Below are 20,013 nucleotides of genomic sequence, written 5' to 3' on the forward strand. Positions count from 1 at the left end.
TATCTATTCTGACAAGTCTGAGATGTTATCTCATGGTGTTTCTGATTTGTAGGTCCTTAATGATTAGGGACAGAGAAGGCAATGGCAACCCACTCCAGTACTCTTGCCTGGAGAATCCCAGAGATGGGGGAGCCTGGTGGGCTGCTGTCTACGGGGTTGTACAGAGTCGGACACGACTGAAGCGACTTAGCAGTAGTAGGAATGATTAGGGATGTCGAGCATCTTTTCATGTACCTATTGCCCATATATACGTCTTCTTTGGAAAAATGTCTATTCATTTCACCTGCATATTTTATAATCAGGTTTTTTTTTTTTTTGCTATTTAGTTGCCTGAGATCTTTATACATTTTGGATATTAATCCCTTATCAGATATATGACTTGAAAATATTTTCTCCCTCTCTGTAGACTGCTTTTTTCATTTTGTTAATGGTTTTCTTTACTGTGCAGAAGCTTTTTGTTTTGTTGTAGTCACCATTGTTTGTTTTTGTTTTTGTTTCCTTTGGTTTTGGTGTTAACCCTTGGAATTTAAGAAACCACGTTATGTCCCTCCATATTTCTTGTAAACTGGTACTTGCATCTAGAGACTTGATCAGATTCAGGTTGGGTTATTCAGCAATATTACTGAATAGGTACAGTTAACGTTCTTCAGTCAGGGAGTATCTAATGTTCAGTTGTCTTTCTAGGTGATGTTAGCAGGTATTTTTTCAGTGTCTGATTCTATTATTTTCATTTTGATTTCAAAATATGATGTTATTCTAGTTCTATCATTCCTTCTTCATTTATTAGCTGCACTACTTCTGTTCACAGAATACTATTTGATTATCCACTGCTATAGTTTATACACGACGGGCAGGTTAAATGACGGATTCTTCCTCTTTATTTGCCAGATTCCAAAATAATGAGTTGGTTTATTAGCAACCTCCAGCAGTGACAAAGTGTTTTTATTTAAAAAATATATTGTGAATGTATGAATTTAAACATATTTTATGTTACAATTCATTACTGATCTGCTCAACAGTAGAGGTTCATTAAGTAAATTATGGTATAGCTACATAGGAAATAGTAGTATATGGTCACTAAAGTAATGATATAAGTGTGTATTTATTCACCTGAAAGTGTTTCGTGATACTTTATTTAAAAATCTTTTTAATGTTAAATACACAATCTTGGTACCAAAGGGAATTGTAGTGATATATTTTTCTTCCACCACTGTTCCCAAGCTACTCAGACTCCTTCCTAGAAATCCTTTAAGTTTGTGTATTCTTGTACATATCTTCCTCAACTTCCAGTGGGGTTTCAGCCTGATAAACCCATTGTTAGTTGAAAATATCATTAAGTCGAAATGCATTTAATACCCCTGACCTGGAGAAGACTTTTGAGAGTCCCTTGGACTGTGAGGAGATCCAACCAGTCCATCCTAAAGGAGATCAGTCCTGAATATTCATTGGAAGGACTGATGCTAAAGCTGAAACTACAATACTTTGGCCACCTGATGCGAAGAACTGACTCATTTGAAAAGACTGATGCTGGGAAAGATTGAAGGTGGGAGGAGAAGGGGACGACAGAGGATGAGATGGTTGGATGACATCACTGACTCAATGGACATGAGTTTGAGTAAACTCCAGGAGTTGGTGATGGAGAGGGAGGCCTGGCATGCTGCAGTCCATGGGGTAGCAAAGAGTTGGACACAACTGAGTGACTGAACTGAACTGAACCTTTTGAACATCACAGCTTAGCTTACCTTAAATGTGCTCAGAACACTTACATTAGCCTACAGTTGGGCAAAATAAATCTAACACAAGGCCTACTTTATAATAGAGTGTTGAATATCTCCTGTAATTTATTGACTACTGTACTGAAAGTGAAAAAAAGAATGGTCATATGGGTCCAGAATGATTGCAAGTATATAGGTTATTTATCCTCGTGATCATATTACTGTGACCTGCCTCCTCTGCCCAGCACCGCGAGAGTACCATACGCACATCACTAGATTCAAACTCAACATCATAAGTTGAACCATAGGTTGGGGATGATCTGTGTATTTTGCTGAATGTTTTAGAGCTGAGAGTTCGGCTGTTGTGCAATGCTGTGGTTGTATCAGTTGAAATAATAAAATGCTTCTATAAGGTTCTTATATGGTCACATTCCTGGCACCTTGCCTACTCTCCTTCCTCCTTGGGTACTCCAGCCTCTCCCTGTCACCCTGCAGACGTTACCCACTATCCTCAACTAGAGGGTGAATGCCTGGCACAGCAGAGAGTATTCAGCATCTTGCTCAAGTTACAGACTGTATCTGTCTGACTGGTCCTTGCCTGTCCTGTATAGTTGCATATATTTTAAATATTATCCCTGGAGATTTCTGTATAAACAAATATCTGATGTTTTCAAGGAGAGATGGCAGATTATAAAACATTATAAATGTATTACATTAAAATACATATGAAATTATATTTTATAACATATTTATTTTATAGTATATATTTTATAACATATAAAATGTTGTTATTAACATATAACATAAAATTATATTTTATAACATATTTAATGTATGAATAGAATATATTAAAAGCATTAAAAGTAACTTCATCTGGTGGCATGATTATGATTGATTTCATTTTCATTTTAATCTTTACTGCATTTTCAGATTTCTTTACAGTAAACTCATTATTTACACATCAGAAAAATATTTTTGAGGGCTCCAAAATCACTGCAGATGGTGACTGAAGCCATGAAATTAAAGTATGCTTGCTACTTGGAAGAAAAGTTATGACCAACCTAGATAGCATATTAAAATGCAGAGACATTACTTTGCCAACAAAAGTTCATCTAGTCAAAGCTATGATTTTTCCAGTAGTCATGTGTGGATGTGAGAGTTGGACTATAAAGAAAGCTGAGTGCCTAAGAATCGGTGAGTTTGAACTGTGGTGTTGGAGGAGACTCTTGAGCGTCCCCTGGACTCTCAACCAATCCATCCTAAAGGAAATCAGTTATCAATATTCATTAGAAGGCCTGATGTTGAAGCTGAAACTCCAATCCTTTGGCTGCCTGATGCGAAATTAGTTTGAGTAAACTCTGGGTGTTGGTGATGGACAGGGAGGCCTGGTGTGCCTCAGTCCATAGGGTCGCAAAGAGTCGGACGTGACTGAGCCACTGAACTGAAAACTGGTTTTATTTCAGTAAAATTAGCTCTTTTTTTTTTTTTTTTTTTTAAAGTAATGGCAACATTTTTCAACAGCTCCATCTGCTGGCTGCACAAGGAAGTTAATTTTCAAATATTACTACGTTTTTCTACCATAACCAGGACAAGAAACAGAATTCCTGTATTAGAACAAAGTATGCTTTTTATAGATTTGTGAAGAGAACTATCAGGAGTCAAGTGAATTTACCTGGAGTGAAAAGTGATACAAACTTGGTTGGATGTAGATTGGGCTATTACCCTATGCACAAAAATCGACTGCCTGGAATAGAAACGTAACAGTGTTTTGTGTTTTTGGCTATTTTACACTGGCGTGTTGATTTTGTTGATTATGTAAAATAAAAACATAGATTGGTGGTTGAGTATTGATATATATGAAGCATAGGAATTAATATATTTTGCACTCATATTCAGAGCTTCAGTCTAAACTCTCCTGTGTCATGCTCTTTATTTTCAAGTGAAATTGCCCTTAATTCCATATCTTGAATCTGTCTGCAATACCGGAGAGCTGGGTTCCATGCCTGAGTTAGGAAGATCCCTGGAGGAGGGCATAGCAACCCAGTATAGTATGCTTGCCTGGAGAATCCACGTGGACAGAAGAGCCTGGTGGGCTACAGTCCATGGGGTCGCAAAGAGCTGGACACGACTGAGCAACTAAGCACGGCCATACCTCTTTATTTAATTTCCTGTGGTTGAATTGATGATAAACGCTTTCCAAAACAAAGTTCCTCTTTATATGGTTACAGGAGGTATTATATTTTGCTTAAAAATCTCTCAATCATCTAGCTTAGGAACTCTTGAAAAGTAAAATCTATCATGCTGAGTGAAGTCATTCATGAAACGACAGGTACTGTATAATTTCACTTACATGAGGTATCTAAAGTAGTCAAATTCATAGAAACAAGATAGAATGGGAGTTAAGAGGAAAAAGGGAGTTGTTGCTTAATGGGTATAGGGTCTCAATTCTGCAAGATGAAAAAGTTCTGGAGAGCTGTTTCACAAACAATGTAAATATGCTTAACACTACTGAACTGGGCACCTTAAAATGTTAGAACGGTATTGAATAATCATATGCTACACTTAAGGATCCATTTTTCTTGTCCTCTCAAAAGTCTATTAATATTTCCACATGTTTATATTTGTTCGTGACTTACATGGGACTTAATTTAAAAAGAAATTACATGTTTGTAACATGAAATGAGATTTTTAAATTACTTGTCTCTGTGTGTTAGTCATTCACTCCTGTCTAACTCTTTGCAATCCCATGGACTGTAACCCACCAGGCTCTTCTGTCTGTGGAATTCTCCAGGCAAGGATACTGGAGTGGGTAGCCATTCTGTTCTCCAGGGGACCTTTAACCAAGGGATTCAACCTGAGTGTCCTGCATTGCAGGCAGATTCTTTACCATCTGAGCCACCAGGGAAGCCCTTTAAGTTACATGCTTTCTAAATTAATCGGAAGATGATGAGATTCACTAAAAAAATTTCCCCTGACTATGGATTCCCTGGACAAATCATTTAGCTCTCTGAACCTCAGTTTCTTTATGTAAAATAAATTGAAAGAGGTGATCATTTCTATGCTCTATGAACCCTAAACTTCTCAAAATCTTTTCATGGCATCTTTCTGACACCCTTTCCTAACCAGCTCTAACACCATTATATATGTGTATATGTATATACATATACATATATGTATAAACAAACTGAAAATAAAATTTGAAAAGCAACCATCAAGTAAATAAAGGACTATTAAGTACATTTTTTAAATAAGAAATCACACCTCCCCTGAAGGAAATGGCAACCCACTCCAGTATTCTTGCTTGGGAAATCTCATGAACAGAGGAGCCTGGGCAGACTACGGTCCATGGGGTCACAAAGAGTTAGACACGACTGAGCAGGCCAAAAAAAAAAAAAAAGGGGGGGGGCCATAATTGTATGCTTCCATTCATGCAAAATGTTTAGAGTAGGGAAATCTATAGAAACAGAACATAGATAAGTGATTGCTTAGTGTCTGGATAGTTAAAGAGTATAACATTTCTTTTTGAGATAATGAAAATGTTCTAAAATTGACTATAGTGATAGTAGCACTTATCTGTGAATATACCAAAAGCCACTGAATTGTATACTTTAAAAGATGAACTTTATGGTACATAAATCATATCTAAATAAAGGTGTTTAAAAAATTAAAAAAAAAAAGAAATCTCACCTCATTTGATTCTATATAAAGGAAGTCTCCCCTCTGCAATGGATAGATGTGATATGAACTTAGAACAGACTTTTAAAATATGCATATACAAAGAGTTCTCATGCCACAGAGAAAAACAAAAGGCCTTACCTGGCAGTCCAATGGTTAAGACTTTGCACTTCCAATGCAGGGGGCATGGGTTCCATCCTTGGTCAGGGAACTAAGACCCCTCTTGCTGTGCAACATGGCCAAAAAACAAACAAACAAACAAACAAAAACAACGCACATACATATAGAATCCATATCCCATTTGGGGAGAAGATTGAAATCTTTCAAAAAGGATGGAGAGTGTTTCATTTTTTGCCCTTTTTAAAAATCGTGAGGCAAACATTTTCTAGTTGTAAATAACATAGGCAGTAAGACTGTGGAGAGAAAAAGAAAATCAAAATGAAGGGTAAATCTACAGGCGAAGGAAGTCATGGGCCAAAGCAGCATGGTTGTGGGAAGCAGAGAAGTTCAGAGTAATGCGAAGTAAAGAGGCTAAGTTGAGTAAGCGAGTCTGGTTGAATAAATAGAGGTAGCGCCCTCATAGCCTCATAGCCACCTAGTCAACAAGTAGCAGGAGCTGCCCTGAATGCCAGACACTTAATTAAAAGTCAAAATATAAATAGGCATTTAGGGAGAGAGTAATCATTTTTATTCCATTCAGTCATCTGGCCAGATTGTTCTATTACTAATGATTTCTAACACCATATAAAGAAATTTTATTCTAAATGAGATGTGTTTAAGGGAGCTCATGTATTACTATTAGTATGCTTCTGGTATTAAATTTAACTGCTTGCTGAGAATTATCACTAATTCTAGTGGCTAATCATAATGCTCTTTAAATAAATTCTCATTTGCTTTCTTAAATATCTAAGCCAATGGTATACTTGATATAAACAGGAAATTTACAGTAAGTCATTGTTTGATATAAAAAACATGAGCATAAAATAATATGTATACACTATAGATAAATAATACTAGATGAATATATACTATTATTCATAAGTATTTGCTTTTAGTCATTTTGAATACAATTGTGTGTTGGTGTATTCCTCTTTGGTTAATCGCATATGGGATTGTGCTTCCTGAACTTGGGTGAATGTTTCCTTTCACAGGGAATTTTTCAGTTATTATTCTTCAAATATGTTCTCAGACCCTTTCTCTTTCTCTTCTCCCTCAGGGACCCATATCATGTGAGTATTAGTGCTCTTGATGTTGTCCCAGAGGTCTCAAATTATCCTCATTTCTTTTTATGTATTTTAAATACATGCACTTCAACTGGTACTGGCATAATTCTTAACAGAGTCCAATAGTTGCAAAAAGTACACCATGAAACAATGTTGAATATTTATTACAAGTTGTTAAAAAATAGCATTTTGATTCCAGAGTCTACAGGCTGTACTTCACCATAGGAAGCCACTAGCCACATGTACTTTTTTTTTTTTTTAAGATTTATTTATTTATTTTCTTCCATTTTTTGGCTGTGGTAGGTCTTCCTTATTGCATGTTGGTTTTCTCCAGTGGTAGCAAGGGGTGAGGGGGTGTGTGGCATGTGGGATCTTCCCACGGCAGGGATGGAACCCGTGTCTCTTGCATTGCAAGGCAGGTTCTTAACCACTGGATCACCAGGAAAACCCACCACATGTACTTATTGAGCACTTGAAACAGCTAGTGCAAATTGAAATGTGCTTTTAGTGTAAAATTCACAAGATGAGCAAAAGAATGTAAATTATCTGTGATTACATATTAATAAAATTTTATATTGATTACATATGTAAATGACAATGTTTTGGATGTACTGTTACATAAAATGTTATTAAAATTAATTTCACTGGTTTCTTTTCACTTTAAAATGAAAAGATTTCATGTTACATACATGGTTCATATCATATTTCTTTTGGACAGTGTGGATTTACAGTGTAAATAAGTGTAGTTTCCTCTCATTAACCAGGATCAGGCCCATTGACTTCACACACTGCTGAGTGCTAACCTTGGATAAGACTGAACAGTTTTTGCTTTGACTGCTCTGCCCAGTGCATTCAGGAATTCTCAGTCAGCAGCTCAGAACCTCAATTATAATGGTGACCTATGCTACTTAACTCCAAGGAAATCTGGAAGACTCTACAACTCTGTAGATAACACATATATACACATATTCCCAAAGATCCCAGAGATTTCTTCAGAATAAAAGAAGTTAAGACTTTCAGTATAGTGTCTGTATAGGAGATCAGGAGTACCATTGGTTACAAGGTAGGTAAGAAGATGCTTCAAGACTTAACCGAATGAGCTTAACAAGATGAGACCTCTAAGAGTATTTAAAAAGAAAGTCAGCAAGAAACTGCGGCTTATGTTTGCTGGTTTTGGCATCGAGCTGTATTGTAGGCAAAGTCATTTTGGAACCCTTACCCTTATTTCCCTTTGTGGCATCCTTTCCCTTCTAGCTCTTCCTGTATGGAAATCACACTGCCTTTCTCCTCCTTGTCTCTTTTATCTGCCAATCTCTATGGAAAGGAAAATAATCTTTTAGTGGAATGTTAATGGAAAGCTGATAGAAGCATGGGCCGACAGGTGCCGCTTTCAATTATATTGCTCCTGATGAATTACACCTTGGTTAATTTTTGGACTTTTTATTATTTTATTAGGTCAGCTGTAAGTGTACAGCAAATTGAGAGGAAGGTACAGAGATTTCCCATTTATACCCTGCTGCCATATTTATAGGTTGATTTTTTTTAAAGCCCTTAACACAGAAATTTATTTTTCTTTTAACACCAACTTTTCAAATTTTCCCAAAGTGTTGCTTTAAATGAAGGTTTATATTACTAATTTCTTTAAATCTATTGACTATTTACCTATTGCATAAAACAGTTTCGTTAGCAACTAAGCTTCTTTGAGGCCTTTAAAGTTATTTTTATCCTGTCTCCATCCTAATAGTAATCGCCAGATCAACTTTAATATGCCACCTTACAGTTGAAGGTGGGAGGAACGGCACCTTCTGGAGGTGAAGGGGGTTAGAAACCCACCTTCTGGAAGGCGTCCGGTGATCTTCAGATTATTTCTCCAATAACGACAATTGTCATAGGACGAATGAATGGAATGCTTTGTTACAGATGTAATTACTATGTTCCTCCCTCCTCCCGCTTCCTAAATAATACCTGAAAATGGGAAAGCTGTGGGGTTAATTAAAGACATAACCTACATAGTGGAGAAAAAAGCAATTTTATGACATTTTGAGATGACTACGTCATCTCAAAAGTAAAGGAGCAAAGTAGTTAACACCAATTTTATTTACTTAGCACAACATTCGTACTGAATTTCACTGTTTTGAAAAATTTCCAACTTTTATCCATAAAGCTAGAAATATAAAACAATTTGTGTGGTTTTCGGGAAAAGTCAAGAAAGCTTTAAGAGGCAGAGAAAGCATTGACAGCTGCGGGTCTTGCAGCGGCGGCGTGCCCGTGTGGCTGCGTGCGCGCGCGACGGGCTGGGCGGGGCGGAGCGGCGGCGGGGAAGCGCTCCGGGCGGGGCGGGGCGGGGCGGAGGGAAGGCGGGCGGGTCGGCGGGGGGCGGGGGGGGGGGGGCCGCGGGCGCGCGCGCGGGGCGGTCCGGTCGGTAGGGGGCGCTGCGCACCAACGCGGCGCTCTGCCTGCCCCCGGGTGCTGTCAGCGGCGGTTCGATTGGAGCAGCCGCCGAAGAGCGCTTGGCGCCATTTTGAAGCGGAGAGGAGGAGGAACGGCCGGGCTGGCTGCGGAAGGGGAGGGGGGGAGGAGGCGATTGGATGCGGCGGCGGCGGCGCCGGATCCCGGAGAGCGGCGGAGTGAGAGGAGTAGCGAGTCGGACACCCGGAGGTAGGAAACAATTCAGTTAACGGGAAGGGAAAACGTCTCTCCTCTCCGGTCGCCGCGCTCCATTTTTTTCAGCGCCCTCCGCCGCGGCTGTGTCTTGGCGGGGCTCAAAGCGGCGCCCGCCTGGCAGCCGCGACTCGCCTCCCGGCATCGGGGGCTGCAGCCGCCGGCTATCCGGCGGCGGCGGCGGCGGCGGCGCCGGGAGGAGCGGGGCGCGGGCCGGGGGCGTGGGCCGGGGCTGCGCGGTGGGGGTGGGGAGGGCCCCGGGGCGGGCGCGCTCCCTCCACGCCGCGGGCTCCAGCCGCCGCCGACTGGAAATTAAACTTGCCGCCCTGGCCAGGCCGGGGCGCCCGCGGCGGCGAGGGCGGCTGGGCGGCGGGGCGGTGACCTTGCGCGCGGCCGGGGGTCCGCGACGGCCGCCGCGCCCCGCCGCCTCCCCTCCCCTCCCCCCTGCGCCCGGCCGGCCGGCCGGCGAGCGGACGGCTGTTTCCCGGGCGGCAGGCGGGCGGCGCGGCGCTCCTGTTGAATCCTCCTCGGGCGGGCGGGTTTTTCATCCCCCCCCCCCCCCTTCCGGGCGAGGGGCGGGGAGCGCGGGTCCCGACTGGACCCCGAGCGCTGTGCGGGCCTCGGCGCCCTCGACCCAGCCGCTGGGTCCCCTGCGCCGCGCAGCTCCTCTGCTCCGGGCGGCGACCGCGGGCCGACCGAGTGACATTTTCGTACAGTTACTTGCCGGCGTCCGGAGATATAAAGCGCGCTCGCCGCGCCTCCCGCAGCTGGTGCAGGGGGCACCCGAGGACCCGGTTTGAGAAGGAGTCCTTCCCCGGGGGTAGGTTTCCTTTAGGAAGCCTCCGAGTCGGAACCACTCGTGCAAGCTGTGTGCGGCTGTAGGAGTTGACGTTCGTGCAGTCTCTAGTCTGGGTGACAACCTGAAAAGTTTCTGATCGGGAGAAGGATCTGGTGTGTGGTTCTCTAGCTGTTGGCTGCCTTTTGGTTATATGCGTTAAAGCTGTGCTCAGCAGCGGTCCAGTTATTCGAGGCAAATGAATCTGAACCCTGAATCCCGGCACCTCCTTGTTTTAAGAGTTACCTCTTCCTGCGTTCCATTTGTGGCCGGTGTAAACTCGGGGTAGGGTTTGGAAGAGCAGGTCCCTATCCAGTTAACACACGTTTTGGGCATCTTAGCCAACCCTAAAAGGGAACCCTTTATCTCGTTTTGGAGAAGGTGCCTTGAACGTTCTTCTCACACTTCTGTTATGGATAGGCAGTTCTGTCCTGAACGACCCTATAAACCCTGTTTAGTAAACCATTTGGGAAATTTTGGATGTAGCCTTCAATTTAGAAGGTGGGTCTCCGGTCTTGAGTGTTTTGGGGGTCTTCTGCTGCCTTCCTAATAACCTTTAAAAATTCAACTGTTTATATATGAGACGAGCTGTAAATAAGTCATAATTATTTAAAACTTGAATGGCAGTGTAATCATTGTTCTCAACACATGTAGGTGAAGTTTCGAGGTAGAGCATTTTCCGTACTCACGTACGTAGTAGTCAAATAAAATGGTTAAAAACATAAAAATGGTATTAAGTTTAAAAAAGGGGGCTAGAAAGGACGCTTATTTAGGCTGTATGTATGTCAGAGATGTTAGCAGTTTTAGGGACAATAAAATGATCATTCTTTTTTTTTTTTTAAATGAGCATTCTTACGGTGTATGCAGGTCAGTTTGTGGAGCAATTAATTTGGTATCATCTGGTGATAGCCGAAAACCTAGTTAAAATGTATAGTGATTTATAGGTGAAAGTTTCAATATGGAATTTTTTATGTTGAGGTAGATTTATTCTGAAAAACTTAACTAAAAAATATCCACTTAAATTAGAGCATTATTTAAAAAATAAATCTACAAATCTATGTGGAAGAGTGCATTTTAGACATTCTTTGATTACTGAAGGTTTTTTTGCCTTTTTTGATCATTAAAAAAATTATCATCAGGGTTTAACTTAAACGTGTATTTTAAATGACAAGGTAGTGTTTGCAGATTCCTTACCATTTGAGCCACCAGGGAAGCCCTAGTGTTTGTATTGGTCTTTATTTTTTTTTTAAAGAACTTTTGTGCCCTTTCTTTTTTTTTTTTTGTTGCCCTTTCTTATTTTCTCCTTTTTTGTTGAGGTTGATTCTGTCCGTATTAACTTTATTTTTTACAGCAGCTGTCACTTTTCATTCTTGTCTGGTTATGCCTTTTTTTCCCTCAAGAGTTAGAGGTAATGTGATGTTGATAGTGATTCATGTTGTCGTGGAATGTTTTTTACTAAGGTTATTTGACAAGCAATTCTACTGAGTTGGCTGTTGATTAAAAGTTTTAATTTTTAAATTTATTTTAAAATTATTTTTTATCCTTGTCACAGAGAGTTACATTTTGAGGAGCAGGCTTTGTCAGTAATTTGTTAAGCCTAAAATAAAGTGATACTCTGTAGTAGACAGGGCTTGCTCTGGTGAAGAGGGCCGAACTTTGTGCAGAGGGGAGTATTTTGGGGAGATTTTGTCCTTTCTGCTGCTGCTGCTTGAAGATTAGGGTTGTCCTGTGTCTTCCTCAGTGCTACTTTTTTTTTTTTTTTTTTTGATGGTGGGTGCCTAGAACTAACAGGCGAGCTCACGGTGATTTGACTTGGATGACAAGTACTGTGTATAATTTGTATTAAAAAAGGACTAAATTTATATTTCCTTTGTTAGTGTTAGCAGGCTATAAGGAAACTTAGGTGATCTCCAACTCATAATATGCATGAGAAATTAAGTTCAGATTGTATTTTGATTGATTTATCCACAGTCACAGTCATATTCTTGTGATGGAATTGAGACAGCCCTTAGATCTCTTGGAGGCTTAGAAGCATCCACATGGTCTGTATTGTTTTATTCAGGACTTAAGCAATATTTAAAATTATTGCCAGATAGCATATTATTCTCTGTTCCCTTCTCCACTTTTCATTCATTCAACCAAGAAATAAAGTTTGGAGGTTAACCATCTGTTTGAGAGTCTGGTTTTAATAGTTTGTGTCCAGGATTCAGTCCACTTAAATTGTCTCAGAAGATAACCTCTTGCATGTCTCTGTCTTCTGGATTTGCTTGATCTTTTCATTGTGTTACAGTGCTTGACAAATAAATGCCTTACAAAAGGCATTTATTTATTCTTAATTAAACTTGTAAGCCAGAATAACTTGGAAGTTAAGTGTTGAACTTTATTTTGTTGTAAGATGTATGTATACATGAGTGTGTATTTTTTTACTTTTAAACTCAATTTGCTACACAAGTCATTTGTCACTTCCAATTACAGTAGGTGTTTGGAGAAAATTGTATTTGGTTTGAGTATTCCTGTTTGGGAATGTTAAAAAGTGCAAAAATACTTAGTCTAAAAACAAACCCAGTAATTTTTTTGAGAATGTATTTACTTGTTAAGCTTATTTAAGAAGCTGCTAAATTGCTCAAAATTCTATCTCCTTGGAGTGTAGAGGTCAGCTCTTCCTCACACTACACTGTCATGAATCACCTGGTTTTAATCCCCAATATTTGAAAAAGGTTTTATAACCCTTATTAATTAGTTCAAATTAAGGATGAGTTTGCTTTAATTGTTTCAATTGGTAGGGGTGATCATACTCATTGAGAAAAACATGAAGATTAACTCAGATTAGTTAAATTTAGTTGTTTAAAAAATAAATCTTATAGCCATTATGCTGAGATATTTAAAAATATACATTATAGTTACAGTGCCCTAACCGTAGGTGGCTCAGTGGTGAAGAATCCTCTGCCAATGCAGGAGATGCGGGTTTGACCCCTGGGTGGGAAAGATCCCTGGGAGGAGGTAATGGCAACCCACCAGTACTGCCTGGAAAATCCGATGGACAGGAGATCATGGCAGGCTATAGAACATAGGGTTACAAAAAGTTGGACCTGACTGAGCACGTCACTAGTAAGCAATAATAATAATAAGAATAGTTGGTTTAGCAGTGTAAAGTTTACAAGTCAGCTAAGAGGAGTGGAAGAAAGACTGGTAAGCAGGAAGCTAATATGAGGCATTGTTAAGAGGCCCATGATCTAGAAGTACTCCACTGACTTGCCTCTCCTTGACAGAGAGTGCTCTGACCTGATTCAGTTTAATGAACAAATACTAAGTTTCATGTGTCCAATGTACCAGGGATGATGCGACCAACAAGACTGAGACTCTGCTCCGTAGAGGTTTAGGGTGGTGGTTGGCCGCTTGCACCAAGGCCGTGGGAGCTGAGGGCCATAGTAGGACCCCTGCTGTTAAGTGATTCTGTGAGGGGCAGGCGCTCCTTCCTCTTCAGTGACAGCTGAAGTTGCTCTTCTTTATGTGGGGGAGCGAAGGAGGGGGCATTATAACCGCAAGCATTGTCTCTCTAGGAGGGAATGGTTGGGGGCCTGAAAGGAAACAAGTTTGTGGTTCCCTGGGCAGGGTAGGGATTCTTTTTCTCTTTCATCTCTCAGGTTGTTGTAGAGAAGTGAGTGAAGAGATTTTAAAGAAAAGTCCCAGATACGTATCCAAAATGTATTTACAAAATACATCCCAGGTAGTTGAAATTCCATCAGGCAGTTTCCATTAGCCTTCAGATATTGGGATGAGAGTTGGGTGAGTGTGTGGAGAGTTGGTAGTGAGAGTAATTGTTAAGGTTGAGGAGGGAAGAGGTACTTTGTAAAGAATCGTGTATTTTAAGTTAAAAGTTATACATGTATATGATAAAATTCTTACGGTACAGAAAGGTAAAAATAAAAGCTACTTTACAGCTTCCTCCTAAAAGGTAATCCATTATTAGCAGTTTTCAGAAAGTTTACTTTTCAAAATATTTATACAGAAAAGTATTATACCTTCTTGTTATAAAAAACTATATTGTTTACTTTTTCCTGCAGTTTACTTTTTTTCTGTAGTTAATATCACATAGCTCTTCTCATATTGGCACATATAGATCAACATAATTTAAAAATAAAGTTCTATATGCATATATCACTATATTCTCATTTTTTTTTGAGTGGTATTTAGGATGTAACTGTTTATACAAACCAACAGTATATGACTATGCCTGTTACATATTTGCTAACATTGGGCTTTATTAAGCTTTGTATTTTTTTGCTGATTTAATTTGGGAGGTTTGTACCTTGTTTTTAAAAGGGCTTCCCTGATGGCTCAATGGGTAAAGAATCCACCTCCAATGCAGGAGACAAGACACAGGAGATGTGGGTTAGATCCCTGGTTGGGGAAGATCTCCTGGTATAGGAAATGGCAACCCACTCCAGTATTCTTGCCCAAAAAATCATTAGGACAAAGGAGCCCAGTGGGCTACAGTCCAAAGGGTTGCAGAGAATTAGACACAGCAGCTCTGCACACCCGAACCTTGTTTTGGGTTTGCGTTTTGTTGATTATGAGGAGGGTACTAAAATTCGTATGCTTATTGGGCGGCAGTTACTTGCAGCACTTACTTTATTTTTTTATTTTTATTTTTTTTTTAGTTCTCATAAATGTTTCTTCCTCTTTTTTTTTTCTTTTTTTTTTTTAAATTTTTATTAGTTGGAGGCTAATTACTTTACATCATTACAGTAGTTTTTGTTATACATTGAAATGAGTTAGCCATGGATTTACATGTATTCCCCATCCCAGTCCCCCCTCCCACCTCCCTCTCCACCCGATCCCTCTGGGTCTTCCCAGTGCACTAGGCCCGAGCACTTGTCTCATGTACCCAACCTGGGCTGGTGATCTGTTTCACCCTAGATACTATACATGTTTCAAGCAGCACTTACTTTAGATTGAGTAGGTTAATTATCTAGGTGCCCCCCCTTTCCCCATAAAATGGTTTGAGGGAGATGGAACTTGCCGAGAGGAATAAGATTTCAGAACCCATGGGGAATAATGCCCTGAATGGCGAGGCTACAGTGTTAGGCTCTGAAAGGTAACCAAAGGTTAACATGAGGTTACCGAGAACCCTTAACTTGTTCTTAACAGAACATTATATAAAGACAGGAATGGAGATTGGAGAGTCAGGGCAAGTAAATTTTATATAGGGTCAGCTCTGTCTCCTGCTGTCTGCTTGTTCTGTCTCACCACTCACCCCTCTTGCCCCAACTGTCATTTCATTTTTTATTTATACTGTCATTTGATTTGTTCCTCTTTCCTGGTGGGGGTGGCAACCTTGACTTTGATAGTTCAGTTCCTCCAGAGATGAGGGACAGTTTTTCTGTAAGGGAAACTGATTTTCCTTCAAACGGTCAAAGGGAACAGTTCTCATATCTAACATCCTTTAGATGTATTTTGTGATCTTCAGTAGTGCCTCTTTATAGTTGATATTCTGCTAGTGTCAGGGGCCTTAGTGCTGAACTGCAGAAACCTGGGATGTTGGCATGAATACCTGAGCTGTGTTCCCATTTGATCCCCACATGCTGTCCCCACCCCAGCTTTACTTTTTTTTTTTTTTTAAATGAAATAAGTTTTTTCTTAGGCTTGGGAGGCAATTGGTTTAAAAGACTCTTGTCTGTTACCCCCTACCCCTCCTCACCCTCCCCAAATGTGACATATAGAGATGATGTTAATTACCTTGATCTTTTCACAGTGCATCCATATATCAAAAGATCAAGCCATATACCTTAAGTATCTACATTTTTATATGTCAAAGATGTCTCAGTAAAGTTTAAAATAATGTTCTTATCTCTCTTCAGTTATTATATACCTTATTATCCCTGGTGGCTCAGAGGTGAAGAATCTGCCTGCAGGGCAGGAGACGATGGGTTCCATTCCTGGATCAGGACGATCCCATGGAGAAGGGAATGACTTACCCACTCCAGTATTCTTGTTTGGAGAATTCCATGAGCAGAGGAGCCTGGTGGGCTACAGGGGTCACAAAGAGTTGAGCACGACGGATCAAATGGATGGCCCTTTTTCATTTGTACCCTTAGTCTAGGCTCTCAAACGGGCTGATTTTGAGCACCCTTTCCCTCCTCGGCCTCTCCCCTCAGGACCTTTGGCAATGCCTGGAGACATTTTGGTTCTCCCAGCTGGAGGGTGGAAGGAGGGAGAGAGTGGGTGCTACTGGTATCTAGTGAATAGAGACAAGGGTGTTGCTAAACATCCCACAGTGAGTAGGGCAGCCGTCCACAACAAAAAATGATCTGGTCCTGAATGTGTCTATTGCCAAGAAACCCTGGTTTTGGCCGAACAAGTCCAGGAGACCCCCGTTCGGGAGAATCAGGCCTGCCCGCCAGCTTGATGTAGCTAGTCAAGCAGTAGTCATGTTTCCTGTAGTCTTAGGCTCAGAATGGAAAGTTTTGAACTAATAGCACTTGAGTACTTTTTTCCCCTCATCTGTCCCTTTGGTCCATTTCTTTTCAGCTTTTTGCTTTTCATTCTCCTCTGCTTTTATGATGTTAACATAATTAGGTCAGGGCTTTGCAGTTTGGAAGGTCACTAGCATTGAAGACTTGAACAGAAGTCGGAACATATTTAGCCATTTGATATGATGCTTGAGGAGTGAAGTCCCTTGCTAAGGAGAGCTGAAGAGCGTGGCGGTTAAGCATATAGACAAGAGTCTAGACTGGTTTTTATCCTGCCTCCATCACTAGCTAGCTGTGTCACTGTGAACAAATTACCTAATCTCACCAAGCCTCAGTTTCTCAATCTGTAAAGTGGGAATAATAGCAGACATCTCATTTTAAAAGCAGCGTTATTGAGATGTAATCCGCATTCCGTAGAGTTCACCTGTTGAAAGTGTGCAGTTTATTTTTTCCTAATGTGTTTGCAGGTGTAGCCATTGCCATGATTTGCTCTTTGTCCTTTATAAGAGAAACCCTGCATCCATTAGCAGTCAATTCCAGTCACTGCTTATCTCAGTAGTTTTTGGTATAAATCAGGCCAAATGCTTACCCTGGTGATTAATATGTAAGTACTTAATTAAAAACTATTCTAACTTGGGGCAGAGAGACTGTTTGTGGCAAGACCACTTGTATCACTTTAGAGAAGGCAAAGATGGATAATTTTTTGTTGAATGGATATTTACATGCTATCCAAGGAAGTTGTTTTCAGATATAAAGATGAAAGATTTTCCTTCATTTAAAATATCTTTATTCAAGTAGGAAGAAAAAAGACATATTTTATTTATTTATTTATTTTTTTAAAGACATATTTTAAATTACTAGATATACCAGTTATAATTGTAAGATAATTATAAAATGAGGTAGAATAAGTGTTTTCAGGAAGGTGTAAAAATTATTGAAATTGGAAATTTGATAAAGGGAGATTAATTAGGTTAAGAGTGCAGGAACCATGAAAAACTTTTCTAAAGTAGAGACCATTCTGGCCAAGTCTTAGTTGATAAAATATGGGACTTTGGCTCTGTGAAGACCACTTGAAGAATGCTGGTTTTTGAAATATTGGTAGTATCCTCATAATTTTTTTTTTCTTGCTGCCTCATGCTGCTGCCAAATGGTTGTCTCTGGTAGCTACACCTGCATTCTTCTTTTAAAAATTACTTGTCTATTTTTTGCTTAGACTTGAGGCTTGTGGGATCTTAGTTCCTGGACCAAGGATTGAACCTGGGCCCTCAGCAGTAAAAGGACTGAGTCCTAAGCACTGGAATTCCTACTGGTAATTCTCATCCCCACCCTTTTTTGGTATTCCTAATCTGTTGTGAACTTGGGAAATTATCTAAATACAAGAAATAAACAAGTGTTCAGTGAGAGCATGGTGTCTATGAGAGCAGGATGTGATTATGTGGCCTTATGCTGTCACTTTGAGTTAGTTGCCTTTTTAGTTTTATTCTCCAGGTTAATTGCGTTTATAGAATAAATAGTTCCTTGGTAAATTAGGTTCATATAAAATGTTTTCTTTTTTTTATCTTCCGAGGCTTCCACTAACTTTCTTTTCAGTTTCCTGTCCTCTTTTTCTCATGTACCATCAGACACAACACCTCCAGCGCTTGTCCCAGCTGGGCTGCACTGCTCTCTCCTTTAACATCTGGTTAACACAGGATATTTTTGTTTTTTTGAAAGTTGAATGACTAGATTTGTATCAAGTCAGTAACCCGGGTGTTATCTTGATCCCTCCATCTCCCTTACTTCTCAAATCAAGTTGAGTTACCAAATCCTGTTGATTTGAGTAGTTTCAAAGTCTTTTTTTTTTTTAAACACTATATATGCAATAATACTTCAAAAGTAAAAAAGCAAAAAGTCTCTTACCCATATCCTTCCTCATCTGTATATTTCCCAGACTCCTACAGTAGTTTACTAGTATTACTGATTTCTTATATCCTTCTGAGAATTTAGAAAAATACAGCCCTGTACAAATACATTTATCCCACCCCATTCCTTCCCTTACCCCAACACATGTTTTACACTAGTGTTGGAAACTAACTGCTTTGCCTTTTATTTATTTTCTTCACTTAACAGTACACCCTGGAGATCTTCAGTACTAGTATATAAAGTGCTAGTATGTGTGCTTTCTCTCTCTTCACAGCTGCAGTGTTCATATTTTGTACATATGCAGGCGTGTCTGTAGATTTAAGTTCCTAGAAGTGGCATTGCTGGGTTAAAGAGTAAATGAGATACAATTTTGATAGATATTGTTACCCTTCATAGGGGTTGAAACAATAATGTATGTGTGAGAACATTTGTTTTCCTATAGCATTGTCATTACAGCATGCAATCCAATTTTTGGATTTTTGCCAGTATGATAGGTGAAAATGATACCTCAGTGTAGTTTTCTTTTTTTACATTTCTTATGAGTGAAGTTGAGCATCCTTCCATTTGTTTGGGCCATTTTGATCTTCCTTTTTTTCCTCTCTGAACTGTCTTGATCTGAATCTTTAGTCATTTTCCTGTCCATTTTGGGGATTCTTCTTCCCTTCAGTCCATGTTCCTTGGTTGATTTTTTAAAAGGAAACAACTTGCTTGTTGCGGTTGTCCTCAGACAGATTGCTTCCATTTTTGCTCCCTTCTAGGCTTTCTCTCATTCACACTGTTAGCAAAGTGATACTTCTAATTGCAAATTTGAAAGCATCATTCCCTTGCTTAAAACTGTTGAGTGGCTCTTCACTGGCTCCATAGTCCAAGGGCCTTAGCGTTAGGATGGTACCTCGTAGGTTCTCCAAACTCCCAGAACACTGAACTGCTCCTAGCTCCTTGTTGAGTTAGACCCTTTGTGTCTTTGCATGGGGTATTTCTCTGTTTATAATGGTCTGTTCCTGCTTGTCTACATGTCCATTTTCATTCTTCACCTAATGAAGAGACTTTTCTGTTGTCTGACTGTTCTTCTCTCAAGTCCCTCTGTATACCTTATAATGGAAACCCTCACATTGTGTATTGGTATTAAGTGTATTTCTTTGCCCTAGATTGTTAACCTCTCGAGGGCTTGAACTTACGGACTTAGAACCTAGCATAGTGTTTGGCACATAGATGATGAGAGATAATTATCGAGTACCCTTTGATATATGTATATATACACTATGTGTAGACAACCCGGGACAAAGAAAAAAAAGGAAAATTAATACTATGAACTCATTTATTTAAAAATTTAATATTTACATTGATATATTTATTAAATACAATAAAATGTACAGACCTTAGGTGTTTTAGGTGTGACTTTTAGGTGTGACAGTTATACTCATGTAACTGATAACCAAAGGATGATAAAGGATTCTCATCACCCCAGAAAGTTCACTGGTTGCCCTTTGCATTCAGTTCCCCTCTCCCCCAAATGCTCTGGTTTCTAA

At 39.9% G+C, this 20,013-nt stretch overlaps 1 protein-coding gene across 7 annotated transcripts in view; it reads left to right on the plus strand.

Moving 5' to 3' along the window:
* Positions 1-9,156: 9,156 nt before the first annotated feature.
* Positions 9,157-20,013, plus strand: part of PDS5B (PDS5 cohesin associated factor B) — a 169,899-nt gene continuing 159,042 nt past the window's right edge. For 4 of the 7 annotated variants that reach the window (XM_070471777.1, XM_070471781.1, XM_070471783.1 and 1 more), the window contains exon 1: positions 9,157-9,271. The gene's annotated coding sequence lies outside the window, so the exon portion shown is untranslated. Of the gene's footprint in view, positions 9,272-10,075; positions 10,095-20,013 lie in introns of those variants that run through there. The other 3 variants (XM_070471780.1, XM_070471784.1, XM_070471779.1) reach the window with 3 other exon arrangements.

This window comes from Odocoileus virginianus, chromosome 8 (genome assembly GCF_023699985.2).
Source record: "Odocoileus virginianus isolate 20LAN1187 ecotype Illinois chromosome 8, Ovbor_1.2, whole genome shotgun sequence".
In the NCBI taxonomy this organism is placed as follows: domain Eukaryota; kingdom Metazoa; phylum Chordata; class Mammalia; order Artiodactyla; family Cervidae; genus Odocoileus; species Odocoileus virginianus.